Source organism: Camelus bactrianus, chromosome 2 (assembly GCF_048773025.1).
Source record: "Camelus bactrianus isolate YW-2024 breed Bactrian camel chromosome 2, ASM4877302v1, whole genome shotgun sequence".
Classification (NCBI taxonomy): Eukaryota; Metazoa; Chordata; class Mammalia; order Artiodactyla; family Camelidae; genus Camelus; species Camelus bactrianus.
Genome location: NC_133540.1, coordinates 25,717,890 through 25,731,939, shown reverse-complemented (window position 1 = coordinate 25,731,939; position 14,050 = coordinate 25,717,890). Strand labels below are relative to the sequence as shown.

Below are 14,050 nucleotides of genomic sequence, written 5' to 3'. Positions count from 1 at the left end.
TCTTCAAGTACTGAAAATGTATCTCTGCTTAGGAAGGATAAATCCCTTAGGATGTGTTGTTATTTAAGGTCATAAGATGCAGAGCTTTGAGCAATTAATGGTCTGGATGTAGTTATCACGTACCCTTTAGTTTTATTGTTGATGCATTTCCCGTTACACTGGTTAGGAGGCCCTGTTTTTTAAATATCATAATTTTCCACCAGGGGGAGCTATATCCCCCTTAAAAAAAAATCAGTTCCGGAGAAAAAGGCAAAAAGAAAGCAAGGTGTCAGACGTACCAAAACTTCTTATGAACCGCAGGTATTGGTGGTAAGTTTGTTATTTGTATATTGTCTTTCATTTTGGAATTATAAATTGTCCATGAATCTGGCTACGTGGCCGAGAGCCAGACATCACAGTATAAACAAGGACCAAGACACTAGCGCTTCTTAGAGGAGAGGGTGGACGGGAGGCAGGATGGGGGAGGAACTTCCATTCAAAGGGAGTAACAGTTGAAGCCAGTATTGAGAAGGATTTCTATGTGAAAGAGTGAGAATGGATATTAAGGAGGGTAGGGTTGAGCTGTAGGGAACCCCTGGGGAGAGGAGAGACTTGGAGAAGGATGTAAAATGCAGGGGAGAAGAAGGGTGAACAGTGCAGAGACAGGGGAAGAACCTGGGGAGTGTGGAGGGTGTTTTAAGAAAGTGTTGGTGGGTGGACGAGGGTGGGAGGAGGACGGGGTGGGTTCAGATGTACCTGAGTGGGTTGAGCAGAGTGAAAACATAGAAAGAATCATACTTGGTTAGAAAGAGGACGAGGGGGTTTAAATTCTAATCACATAGACTCACCAATCATTCTTTGGACGGTTAATAGGAGCGGTCAGCAGAGCCCGCCAATCTTTGCAGACACTGCCTGATGGCCCTTGTCCTTAACCCCACACACAGGTCCACATGGAGTCTGACCCTGAGACACTGCAGACAAGGAGTGGGAAGAGCGAGGCTTCCTCCTGCCTGTGTCCCTAACCAGCTGCCCAGCCCTGGCCGAGGCGCTCAGCCTCTCTGCACCTTAACTTCTTCATCTGTAAACGAGGTGACTGGATGAGGTCAAGGTTTCTTAATCCAGTATCCAAGGATGGGCTTCAGGGAATCTGAGATTCCTCTGAAAGTATAAACAAAATATGTTGTTCTCCCCTAAGGAGAGGAGCCACAGCTTTTATCAGACCCCACAAAGGATCATGAGCCTTAGAAAGATAAGAACTAGTGAATTAGGCGATCACTTAAGTCCTGTCTTCTTCAGAATGCTGGAATTTTGTTTGCTTCTCTGGCTCCAGCACTCCGTAGTACTATACCTGGCCTGTCTCAGCAAATCACTGTCAGAGATTGAATTAAAAGTCAGAGTTTCTGAAAGGTAACTGATTGGATCAATCCTCTCTAGAGGATTATTTAGAAAATCCAGAGAATTTCAAAGATTGAAACTAATCATTGCTTTAATAGTCCACAGATATTTTTCTTAAGACCTAACAGTTGTGGGGTAGGAAGGGATAAATTTGGGAGTTTGAGATTTGCAAATGTTAACCACTGTATATAAAAACAGATGAAAAACCAGATTTCTTCTGTACAGCACAGGGAACGATATTCAATATCTTGTAGTAACCTTTAATGGAAAAAATATGAAAATGAATATATGTATGTATATGCATGACTGGGACACTGTGCTGTACACCAGAAATTGACACACTGTAATTGACTGTACTTCAGTTAACAAGTACAACAAAAAGACCTAACGATTGTACCTCCATTTACATCTGTTACTAGCCACGCACCTGAGGAGCATAAACACCAGAAGTGGCTGTAGCCACTTAAATATTCTCCAGGGATGCCATTGCCTTTGGTGTGGTTGCTGCTAAAAGGAAAAACAAAAACATAACCAAAAAAAAAAACAACCCAACAACAATGGGAAAAGAAAGCAGTTCACTGAGTGTAAATTGGTGATGGTCACGTCAGAGTGGTCGCCATGGTGTTTCTTTTCTGGCAGGTGTGCATGTGATCCACAGTGCTGGGGGTACCAGTCCTCCAGCGTGTGCTCCTGCCTTTGACAAGGTGGCCAGGAGGGCTGGCATTGATTTGAAAATAGCAGTTGTCACCAGAGTTGATGTCACAGGAGAGGTGACAGGCGTTTATGTGACACCTTCTAAGCAAGAAGCTATTAGATCATGTGGTAAACAACTATGATCATTTAATTTGGTCAAATCATTGGTTTTTGGTCTAACTCTAAAGACTGAGCTCTGGATTGAGCCCTTTCTGATCTGTTAGGCTATAAAACCTGCTGTGTCAGCTGCCCAGACTGGCCATCCATTTATGTCATAAACCACGTATGTGTGGTGTGAAAGATTTATTGATATTCATTGAAGGCAGTGTTTAAAATGACTCTGGACCCTTCTTGGGACGCGGCAGATTAAACTGAAACTGTGCTTCTTACAAAACGTGAAGTTTCTTAGCACAAGTCAGTATCTTTCTAATCTTACCATCATTTTGCTCCAGTGGACAGATTTTGCTGCGAGTGACACTTTCTGTGTCACAACCAGAAAGGAGATGACATTAACAAATTCTTTCATTAACACTTTATGTGAAAAGCTAAATGTTTCAGGCAAGCATCATACTTTCCATGACATTCCTTCCTTAGTACCATCTGAGTTTGGCTCCCAGTGAAATGCAAAAGGGGTAAAATCCCACTTGTGAAATGCAAATATTTTTGCAGGTCCTTGTATATTTGTAATATTGGTATGAGCTGTCAGGAACCCACAGAAAAACCATAGACTCATTTGTTTGAGTGTAAACAGAACAGATCTGCTAATTAGCTTCTCTTCCTGGAGCCAGGCCTGCGCAATGTACTATCTGCAGGGTTAGATTTATGATTTGCGAAAACAGCTGTGGAGAGAACCTTTGAGAGCCATCCTGTGTCTGTGTAGATAGTGTATTTTTAGCTCATCTGTATCCTTCCTCTAAAAAGAGGTTCTTATTTGTACATTACCAAAGAAGTAACTACTATGAATGAATTTGCTGCCATAACGATCTGTTGGTCTATTTTAAATATGATGTCACGTTAGCAAGAGAGAGACATCTGCTCTAATGATCCCATTGTGGTGACAAACATGCTGAATCTTATCCAAGAGAATTAAACCATAGACCTGTTTTTTCTGCAAAGGAAAATACCCCTAGGGAGATTTAAATGTATTTAATGTGTTTATAGAAAACAAAGATGGAAACAGTAATACCCTGAGAAGCAGGTCTCCGCTGAGGAATATCAACATCTGACCTTTAATAGCCTGAACTCTAACCACCCGCTGTTGCACTGGTAACTGACACAGCGTAAAACGTACCTGTCATGATGTATAACATGCTCTGCTGTGTTCTATATCATGTGCATTTTTGTATCATCATGTATGACACCAGATTCCGCACCAGGGACTTACCAGTTGGGCAGTCCTAGCTCTGGCCCTTGGTGGTGAAGTCACGTTTTGGCTTTGGTGCGGCTCGGGGCTGTGGTCGGGCGTCAGAGTAACAGGAAGTGTCCTCGGCAGCCCGGAGACCCTGCGAGGTGGTTACACGTGAATGACCATCTCTAAGCAGCTCCAGCGCTGCGGGGGTCGCACAGTTTTCAGGCTGTTTGTCCTGCTTTCCGTAACTCTAGCCTGAGCCTGTTTGGGGGAGGCGTAGGGATCACCGTGTAAGCACGTTCTGCCCGGCGCTTCGGGGCTTAGCCTGGGAAGATGTGCCTGCATCGGGAGTCCCCGGACATGTACGTGAACCTCATGATTATGGGGGTGGGGGTGGGAAATGCCAAAGCAAAACGCAGGTCTTTTAGGGACATGTATTGGCAACTTTTATTCTTAACTTTGACTATAGGAAGCGTGGTTCTTTACTGGAGATAAATTGCGGTGGAACCTTTCAGATTTGGTAAATCACTTTGCAAGAGAAGGGATCCTGTGTGTATTTACAACAGTCCTGTGAGACAGATATTATGGTGTCTTACTTTAAAGAGGCAGAGAGGGAGGGTATAAGTCAGTGGTAGAGCAGCTGCTTAGCAGGCATGAGGTCCTGGGTTAAATCCCCAGTATCTCCATTAAAAAAATAAATAAAATAGAGGCAGGAGCTCAGAGAAGCCAGGAGGGTTGCCCAGGGTCCAGAACCTGCATACCTCGCCCCTAGGCTTCCTCAGCCCCTCTTTGGTTCAGGTTTCTCATCTATCCAATGGGGGCTGTGATAGCTGCCTATATGAAACATTGTAGGAAAAGTCCCTGAAACAGAATACCTTTTTCAATACATACTAGTTTACTCATTCCAATAATGAAATGTATAGGCTTCTACTTGCATATTACAATTTTTTTTATTGTTTTAGCATGTATGATGAAAAGTAAGTGTTATGTGAATAAAGATTTAAAACCTTTTTTTGCAAAATAGTTATAGAAGGAGACTCTGCAAGGGTCAGCTATCCTGGATATGGAGAGCGGGAAGAAATTTCCAGACACCGTTGAAAGCATGGATGCGTGCCTTGGATGAGGTCTTCCCTCTCATTTTTCACTTTACTCCTCCCTCGTCTTCTCTCTTCTATCCTTCCTTCCTTCCAGGTGTAGGTGGATGCATGTTGCTTCAAAGAGTTGATCATCTTGAAAGCTTTTCTCCCAGGGTGCCCAGGTAGCAGCACAAACTCTTAGGAGTATCGAAAGAAATTTCTCAGCAACCACCATAGTTTTGAACCTCCCAGACCACACAATAGGCCCAGAGTAAAGGATGCAGAAAAATTCTCTGACAGCTGTAGCTGTGATATGGTGGTGTATCTAAACCCACAGCAGCACAGAAAAAGGATTTCAGCTCTAACCCATGGGGGTGAAAAATCACCGGTTGTGAGAGGTTGGGAGGTTGGGGGCTCCGTGAACTTGAAACACCAGTTGCTTTATAGAGCGCTGTGAGGCACAGGTGTGTGCTGCAGGCGGGGCGGGGCCGGGCGGGTGGTGGGGGGACAGCACAGGTGAGTAAAATCTGTGGCAGCCCCGAGGAGCGGAAAGTGCATCCGCATCCATGAGGGGAACGTGAGGGGAGGCTCCGTCTGCCTCCCTGTGCGCTGAGTTCCTTGTAAGCCAAGGATCCCACTTCCTACCCCTGAATGCCTGGTGTCTGTCACGGGGCTGTCCACAGTGGACCCCGATCACAGCAAACTGGAAGGGATTTAGACTGAGAAGCTGAGAACAGTTTTTGGAGCAGCAAAGGTGTGTTTTGTGGAAAGACTGTGGTTGGTTTCAGTGCTGTTCCATTGATCACAACCTTACACAAGTACTCTACCCATTTCTCCCTCTGCTTAAGCACACCTTTTACAAAGTCTAGTGGGGATTCTGCCTCCTGCTCCTCCTCTGCATTCCTGCAGCACTCACCTCACTCCTGGGGCTCGTGGTCCCCCAGCTCAATGGCATGTCCAGAAGCTCCCTCCACCTCTGTGTCCCTGGCTCCCGTGAGCATCCTTGTGCCTCATTGGTGCTTAGTAAATGTTGAGTGTCCTGAAGGATGTGGGTGGGGTGGTGACCCCTGTATTGCAGTAAAGTGCAAGCCAGTCTGTTTTCCTTGCTCTCTCCAGCTATTGAGGTCTGCTAGGAGACCGCGCTTCCCCAGAGAGCCTCGCTATCATCAGTCTCTGCATCTGAACCAAATTCAGATGGTAGGGGATGCGGGGGGACGTCCATCACATTTCCTTGTGGTGACCACTACACTACGGACTATACACATGGAAATGTTAACATATGTATCTCAACCAAGAATGAGATTGTACCATGAATACTAAGAACCTTATTTTTTAAATTACATACTTGGAGCAGGAATATCATTAAATGTTTTTCAAATCATCATTTTTAATGGCAGTAAATTATACTAGTGTATGGTACAAATGATAGGACCAGTCTTTAAGTGGACATATATGTTGGTCCCAATTTTTCTTTTCTATTTTAAATAAGCTACAGTGGATATCCTTATAACTAAATCTTGGTGTCTTTTTAAAACTAATTTTTTTTAAAGATAAATTCTTCCAGTTTTAACTGTTATTAAATCATTACACCCATTCAGCTCTGTAGAGTGATCACTGAGGGGGCACCTGCCAAAGACTGGTATTGGGAGCCCTCAGTACAGAAGACATCAAACTTGTTTTCAGGAAGGCCCCAGTACAATAAGGGACTTGGAAGAGTATTTGCTAATAGTAATGTCTGCTTTCATAGGGTTATTATGAAAGGGGGAGTGAATAAAATAATAAATGTAAAGCACTTAGCACCAAAATATATATAGTAAGCATTTAGTAAAATGATCACTTTTATTGTTTTGCAATTCAGTGTTCATCAGATATTTGTAGACTAATAAAAGGTGGTAGATTGCATTAACCCAGGAATAGAGGCATGCTTTGATTTGATCCACAAGGGTGTTGCACCACTCCATTATGGTGGTATGAGTTCCTCTGGTATAAAATATGGATAATGATACCTACTTATAGGGTTGCTGTAAAGATTACAATAAATGGGTTGCTGTTGGCAAGAGTGAGTCCATTGCCTGCCACACGGTAAACACTAAAAAAAAGGATACCCAGTGGAGACAGTAATAATGGTGGTAGTAACACCACCGCACTTCGCAGTGATGGTAATGGTAGTAATAGTTGCAAAAATGGTAGTAACAGGAGGTGGAAGCAGCATTTCATTTAGGTTTTGATAACTGTGGGACATACAAGCAATGGAACGTAGCTTGAGGGGATGTGAGGAAAAGACACAGAGATTTACTTGGCATTCAGTGGGAGCTGAGTGTCAAAGCCATGGGAGTGGATGGATGGTGTGGAGTGTGCAGCCCAGGGAAGGGAGAGCCAGGGCAAAGATGGATCGTGGGAGAGTAGAGTTTAAATTCAGAGATAGTGGGAGGAAGAGGATATATTCTGAGATGGGAAGCTGTGATTAGAGAGTGCTAAAGAGCAAGAGATCAAATGGTCAAGGAAGACAGCTCAGCCCGTGGTCTGCCCCCGCCCGCACTGCAAGCCACTTCTCAAGTCATTTTCTCATGCTTCCTTCTTACTCAGAATTGTCCTTCTTTCTTCTCTAACAGTTAAAACATTTATCTCTCTAGGTAGGTAGATCTAGAGATACACACACACAAACAAAATATTTATCATAAGTGAGTAAATGTGGTTTTATCCTACATGCTCTCTTTAACGCAGCTTTTAAAAATGTTTTGTTTGACTCCTTTTTCCCACTCACTTTCTCTCTCTTGCTATCAGCACCACTTCTGCCCATGTACTCACGTTAACTGTTCTAACATTCATTCTTTCATATGTTTTATTAATCCTCAGATAATCATATGTGGCTGCAAATGCATATAGCAACAGTCTCATACGGGTACAAGATAACATGTTCTACAATCTGATGAGCCACGTCCTTCCTCACTGCCCTCACCTTTTAAAAAAGTGCTTTGCTGTTCTCTGGCATTTATTCTTCCATGTGAAACTCAGTATTCTTTTATCTAAAGAAGATGATTCCAGTTGGTTTTCTTTTGAGTGTATAAATTTGGTAGAACTGACATTATAATGTCTTTATATTACCCCAAAAGGGGAAGAAAAAAAAAAACCTTGGTTTTTGTCTTGCCTGAAAGATAAGAATTCAGACGGGAGACATAAGTGTCGTGCAGTGAAAAGAATTTAAAGATTCAATTAGTGGCGCAAAATTGCACCTCCAAGAACAGCAGGCAGGCTGATCCAAGGGAGGGTAGCAATGGTCTTTGCCCCCTTCTCTTATCCCTTTGCCTAGAGGGGGTCTCTTGGTTGATTGACAGCTCTTGCCCCTGAAGTGCTTAGTCATGTTTGTCCCCTTTGTGCATGTCCTTACCCGTGACGCACACAGAAAAAACCATGAGGGTGGGAAGCCTAAACCATAATGCTAATTATATTTCAGTGAGCATTGGGTCATGTCTGGTTAGGTCCTTGTCGCTACCATGGAGTTGCGGCCATCAGTTTCTTGCTGGCGCTCATTTAGTGGAAGTAAAGCCCCTTTAAGCTGAAGGCAGGCATAACACCATCTTCAGGACCCTCCTCCCGCTCCTCCACCTTATTGCCCGGTGCCCCCACTTATCTAACTACCTAACATTTCCATCTGAGAAGGTGGTTTGTTTTCCATCAAAAGATCTTGTTTTTAAAACAAGCTTATTTTATTGTCCTTCAGTACATTTTAGAAATATTGAAATAAAGTGCATTAGCTTTCATTATTTTTGTATTTATGACCTTGTCACTTTGACTTTTAAGGTTATATTATGGTCTACCATAATGAAATGCTCTTTTTTCTCCCAGAATCAAAGAGGAGTCTTTTCCTTATTATTCAAAAAGATCGTGTTTAATATTGAACTTTACTAAATGGCCATTTTAGCACCAAACTAGGGTTAAAGGTGACATCTCTAAGTTACCCTCTATTTCTCCTTTTTCTTTTTCTTTTTTTTTTTTAACTATCTTATATTTCTTAGTGAACAAAAGGTCAATTTTATAAATTAAAGGCTCTTTGAAAGCTGTGGCCCAAGTCTCACCTGCTTGGATTTATAACAAGCAGTAAGAGGAGGGAGGAGAAACTCAGCCGGTCACCAATGGAGTGAGGCTTCCTGACCAGAGAAATCTGATTGTTACTGAACACAAGTTCATGTGTCTGACGCACAGTGAGGCCAAACCAGAACGTCGGAGTTTGGGGTAGAGAAGGGTTTAGTGCAGGGCTGAGCAAGGAGGGCAGGGCAGCTCATGCCCAAGAAAACCCCAAACTCCTTGAAGGGCTTCAGCAAAGTATATTTAAAAGCCAGGTAAGGGAGTGGGGGGGGTGTCACAGGGTACGTGATCAGCTCATGCACAATCCTCTGGTTGATGTGGAGGGAACAGGGCGGTCAACACTGTCCAAACCTGGGCACCAGAAGGTCTGGGGGCCACGAGCTCTCGATCATCAAGTAGTTAATTTCTACCATTTGGTGGTGGTTTTTAACATCTGAAAAGCTCAGAAAATACACATGAGATACTGTTATCTGGGTACTTCAGAGAGGAGCTGCAGCAGAGGATGTGGGGGAGGGGTCTGACCCTGGAAGACCCCACAGGGTCCTTACAGTTGGGCAGGATTCTCATGGTGTGTAGGTGCTTTTAGCCATCACAGCTCCTGCAGGCCCACTCTCTCTGACTTCTTATCCCAGACTGTCATGTTCCATCAGCTGGGGTTCTCATCACTCTCACATCAAGGGGACCCGGATACCATTTCCAAACCTTTTGAAAAACAGTCTCTGAATTTCTATACTAAATATTCATCCATTCCTCTCAATACGATTTCTTTCTCTTTGGCCCCCAGGTATCGTCTGTATTTAGTACTTAATACACATTAATAAATCACTGTGTGATTTTAAAAGGTATAAAATTAAATATAAAAATAGAGTATACAAAATGCGCAGTGAGTTCTGGATAATTGTCATTCATCAGAAGTATCTTTTGGTATAATGCAGTCTCTTTCCCTTGGATTTTCCCCCTGACATCTCTAAACCATAGACTTCCCTGTTCTTTGCCTAGGCACAGCGCAGGATTTCCCATACTACAATGTTTCCCTGACAGACAGCTCATCCTATCCGAGCCCTGACATGGGGATTAGTCTCCTCTGGTGCAGCGGCTGAAGAGCTATTGTATGAAATTGGTGATATTGTATGAAATTGGTGACCCGCAACATTGCCTGGTACCTGATGTAACTTGTGACTTTTCTCAAGTCTCTATTGCTGAAATTCCAGGTCAGTGACTAAAAGGGTTTTGTTTTTAAATGTTGTATTCTCTCTCTATCTCTTTCTAGAAATTTTTAACAAACAAAAGTATAATTGTTTCCAACTCCAGGACCATCTTTTCAAAGCAAAGTGTAGAAATAACTTGACAGTTCTGTGATGTGATCAATGGCATGTGTTAGAAAGTTCTTGGAATGAAGTGGTAAAGAGTTTTTTTTTTATAAGTTTGCTCTTAATTCATGTTTAACAATTTGACATAAGAAAATAGCGTCTTAATTAGGTATTCAGCTAGTAATTAACTCCAAGATTATCCTGCTGACTGGAAACAGTGTCTTCTAAGCACTTCTCAATCATTCACTGACCTCTCTCAAATGGCCCTAAATGATTTCAACCCTGTATTATTTACTTATTTATGTATTCTTTTTATTTCATATTTCTTCTACTGGGTTGTAGGCTTCTTGAAAATGAAACTTTTGTCCAATTAATTTCTGTGTCTTTTATAATCCTTAGCATAGCATCTTGTAAATAGCAAGTACTGAATTCACATGTATTGAGTGACTGAATGAATAAATACTATGATCCCTTGAAACCAATTGACAATATATCATGAAGAGACTATAGTCATTCTGGAGAGAAACAGGTGTGTTTTTCTTTTTTTATAATTTTTTTTAAATGTTTAATTTTTGGCAGGTGAGGCAATTAGGTATTTGTTTGTTTGTTTAATGGAGGTACTGGGGATCAAACCCAGGACCTCATGCATGCTAGGCACACGCTACACTGAGCTATACCCTCCCTATGATGTGCTTTTCAATTTAAGAAGCAAGTTATAGATTTAAAGTTCTACTGTGAAGCTGAGGCCACGCATTTGACAGGAGAAACTGAGAATCAGTGGGCTGCACCCTTACTCAATCCATTTAGAATCCTTTGCTGAACTCTTGATTACCAGTATTTTATAGAAAGAAAATATTTTTAATCTGTGAACCCAGAAGTTATGTCCTAAATTTTAATACACGTTCACTGTTATTTTCCTTGAAAATTGTTGTTCTAAACATTCTAAAAAATGTGAAGGTTTTACCCAAAGATTTATTAAAAAATTTTTTTTATTGAGGTACAATGTTGTGTAGTAATTCAAATAATATTGACTAATAGCTGTTCGATTTAGATTTTTTTTCAATGACTTAGTAATTTTGTTCCAAATGAAACATACTTCTCTGGTTTCCTGTGGTGTTCCTCAATAGCATTCTCAGCAATTGCAAGTTAAAGATCATCTCTATTCAGCTAAATAATGAAAAGACATTCATTTATTATCTCTGGTGCTTCTCTCTTCTTTTCTGTATCTCTATATTACTATTTTTAAATATGTAGTTTAAACAAATTACTCAGTAGAATGTAAAATATGACAACTGTCTTAGGCATCTTCCTTGTAATTCCTGTTGTTGCCATTATGTGTTGCACATGGCCTTTTAGAATTTATAATTTTAATTTATGAAGCTCAAAAATGCAGTGATCATAATGCAAAATAACATAGCTGCAATTAGTATGTTTATTCTTTTTCCACTTCGGTCTTTAAAAAATAATAATAAACTCCCAGTGAACTCTTACCCTGTAAATGACCTGATATGACATATTTGAACTTACAGTGAACTTTCACATGAACTTGCAGTTCTCCTCTGAGAAATATAACAGATGGAAAATAAGCAGATTTTTCAAATATTTTTAGATGCAGTTCTTTGACGTGTTTAACGGAGTCAACAAGGCCAGCTATCTCCTTCCAGTGTTTACTTTGCTGACTTCATGGTACTGCCAGGTTTTTGGTTACATTAAATACCTGCATTCAGCGTTTCAGTTATATTTTTATTCTACGAGCATCTTGATTTTAAACTTGTATATACATTTAAAGGTGAAGCTAATTGGGTCATAAAATACAACAAATTCTAAGATAACTTTATTGGAACTACTGAAATACTGTTGTTTCAAATCATTGAGATACTAGGGGCTTTTAAAGATCCATTTCAGATTTTAGACTATGAATCAGCTACAATGTTTTTTCACTTTGAATCGTTGGCAGCTAGGAATTCAGTTCAAGATGCACGTGGTTTCTGAACCAGTCACTTGGGAAAGGAAGAGGAAAATTAACTGAGCAGCAACTACTGTGTTACATCTGCTGTGGTATGAGGCAGCCTCCTTATAGGTCTTTCGTCTTTACAACTCTCCTGCAAAGTAGTTATCATGCTCATTTTACAAGAGGGACGGAGACAGAGAGGTTCAGTAACTTGCCCGAGAAGAGATGGCTAAACTGGGAATTAAATCCAGGTCTCCCAGACTGTCAAGTCCTTGCTCCTTCAACAGTTTTGTGCTCCCAGAAACAAAATGTTCTGTTTGAGGACATAGATGCCAAAGAGAAAAGTGTGATAAAGCTGTAATAGCTTTATAATCTTTGTTTTGAGAATGTAAAGAGTTTATTTCTTTGTATTTATTGTGCAATATTGATAAATGAGTTAGCTTGAAAAACTCAGAATGTTCTCAGTGATAGGAAAATAGTAACTTAAGACTTTTGCTTCTCTTGAAAGTTTCCTGTTGTTTACAAAAAAAACACTACATATACGTATATTACATTTATCAAATAATGCAGGCATGTATGTTATTTATTCACTGAAACGTATTTGCTTGCTTAGAATCAGTTCTTCTTAACACCCAATTTATTCTCAGACCATAATTTATTCTTTCTGAGGAGTGTTTTAGATGTTATTCAGTTCAGAAGGAGATTATACTTAATGGATGTAGACATGTATAAAACGACACAGCTATGTTATGAGATCAGAATGTGAACTGTATGCAGCTGTAATTAGCCCAACTTTCCTGACACTTCACTTGTTAATGACAGTGTCATTGGCAAGACAGATAAAGATCTTTGCATTTCACAAGGATGTGTTCAGAAGCTTAGGTTCATTCCATTGTTTATGTCTTAACCTTATGTCATCAGGTAAGTGCTTGTTACCATGACGGTTTCAGAGCAACTGCTGTCTGCACACTGGGAGGACCCAAAGCGGCTGAAAAGGAGAGGTGGACAGGTGGACAGCTGAAAGAAAGTATTTTGAAAAGGTTTGTCTATGAGACAAAAAAATGGACTCTCCAGTCTAACTAAATTCAAGGCATGTTAGCAATCAAATTCTTTAACAAGAATCATTATTACGATCACTTAACATTTTCCCCTGAGTATTAATACATTTGTTCCGTACATTTTATGTTGTGGCAGGTTCTGATACAAATGAGTCTTGCATCAGCAACTTTACAGTTTAGCTTGCACAGATATCTAGAAACAAGTATTGGAAAAGTTTCTTGGATGCTAAATTCTACTAGAAACCTATGCTTTTTTTTTTCTCTTACCCTGAAGATTACATTCAGAAAGTTAACATAATGCATACGGGCAACAGAATCAGAAGTCACAGATCCTTTGACAGGTCATATGGTACCTTCAACCATTTGGTGTCTGGAGAGCATTTATAGTTTGTCCCAGAAAATTTTCTTTTCTTTAAAAAATCCAGAGAAAGAAATTTCATAATAGTTCTATAGCCAAATTTAATTAACAACGTTTATGAAAGTTCTGATGCTTGAGTCAAATCTTTTACGTTCCATCTGCAGTGCTGATGCTTCCTACCATGTCCTGTATTTAAACCATATTGTTGAGTTACTCAAGAGAATCTACGTTAAAGATTCAAGCCCTTATTAATTACAATGAGTAAGTGCTGGTGAGACACAGGAATAAACAAATTAGTGCTAATCCTTTTTTCACAGGGAGGGACTCATAGCAAATCATTTTATCCTTTATCAACAATGATGATCATGAAACATTTAAAAGTGGAAAAAATAAACTGGAAAATGAATTAAAATTGTGCACAATCCCATCATTCAATGTAGAATCAAAGTATTTTTAAATTAAAGACAACTACAATATGAATTTTTAAGACTATCCAGATTATTAATTAATTAATCCTCTCTTTCCACTAACATTTGAGTCCTTTACTACATAGCAATCACTTCTGGGCTTTGGGTGTATACTTGTGTGCAAGACAGACCAATAGCTTTAGTATGTGGATAGACATTAAACTAATAACCCGCAAAGAATTGAAAAATGCTTTGAAGAAATATTAAAGAGTGTTACGTAAAAGAATAATAATGGAACATAATTTAAATTCAGCACTTAAGGAAGACTTTATTAGGGGATATTTGAACAAAGAACCTGAAAGAGGAATACTTTCTTAGGCACTTAAATA

General features: G+C 40.3%; 1 long non-coding RNA gene across 1 annotated transcript in view; it reads left to right on the top strand.

Moving 5' to 3' along the window:
• The window catches only part of LOC123612342 (uncharacterized), an 80,162-nt gene that overhangs the window by 9,348 nt on the left and 56,764 nt on the right, over positions 1–14,050 (top strand). The window contains exon 2 of the long non-coding RNA XR_012511374.1: positions 9,577–9,788. This is a non-coding gene — a long non-coding RNA (uncharacterized LOC123612342). The remainder of the gene's footprint in view (positions 1–9,576; positions 9,789–14,050) is intronic.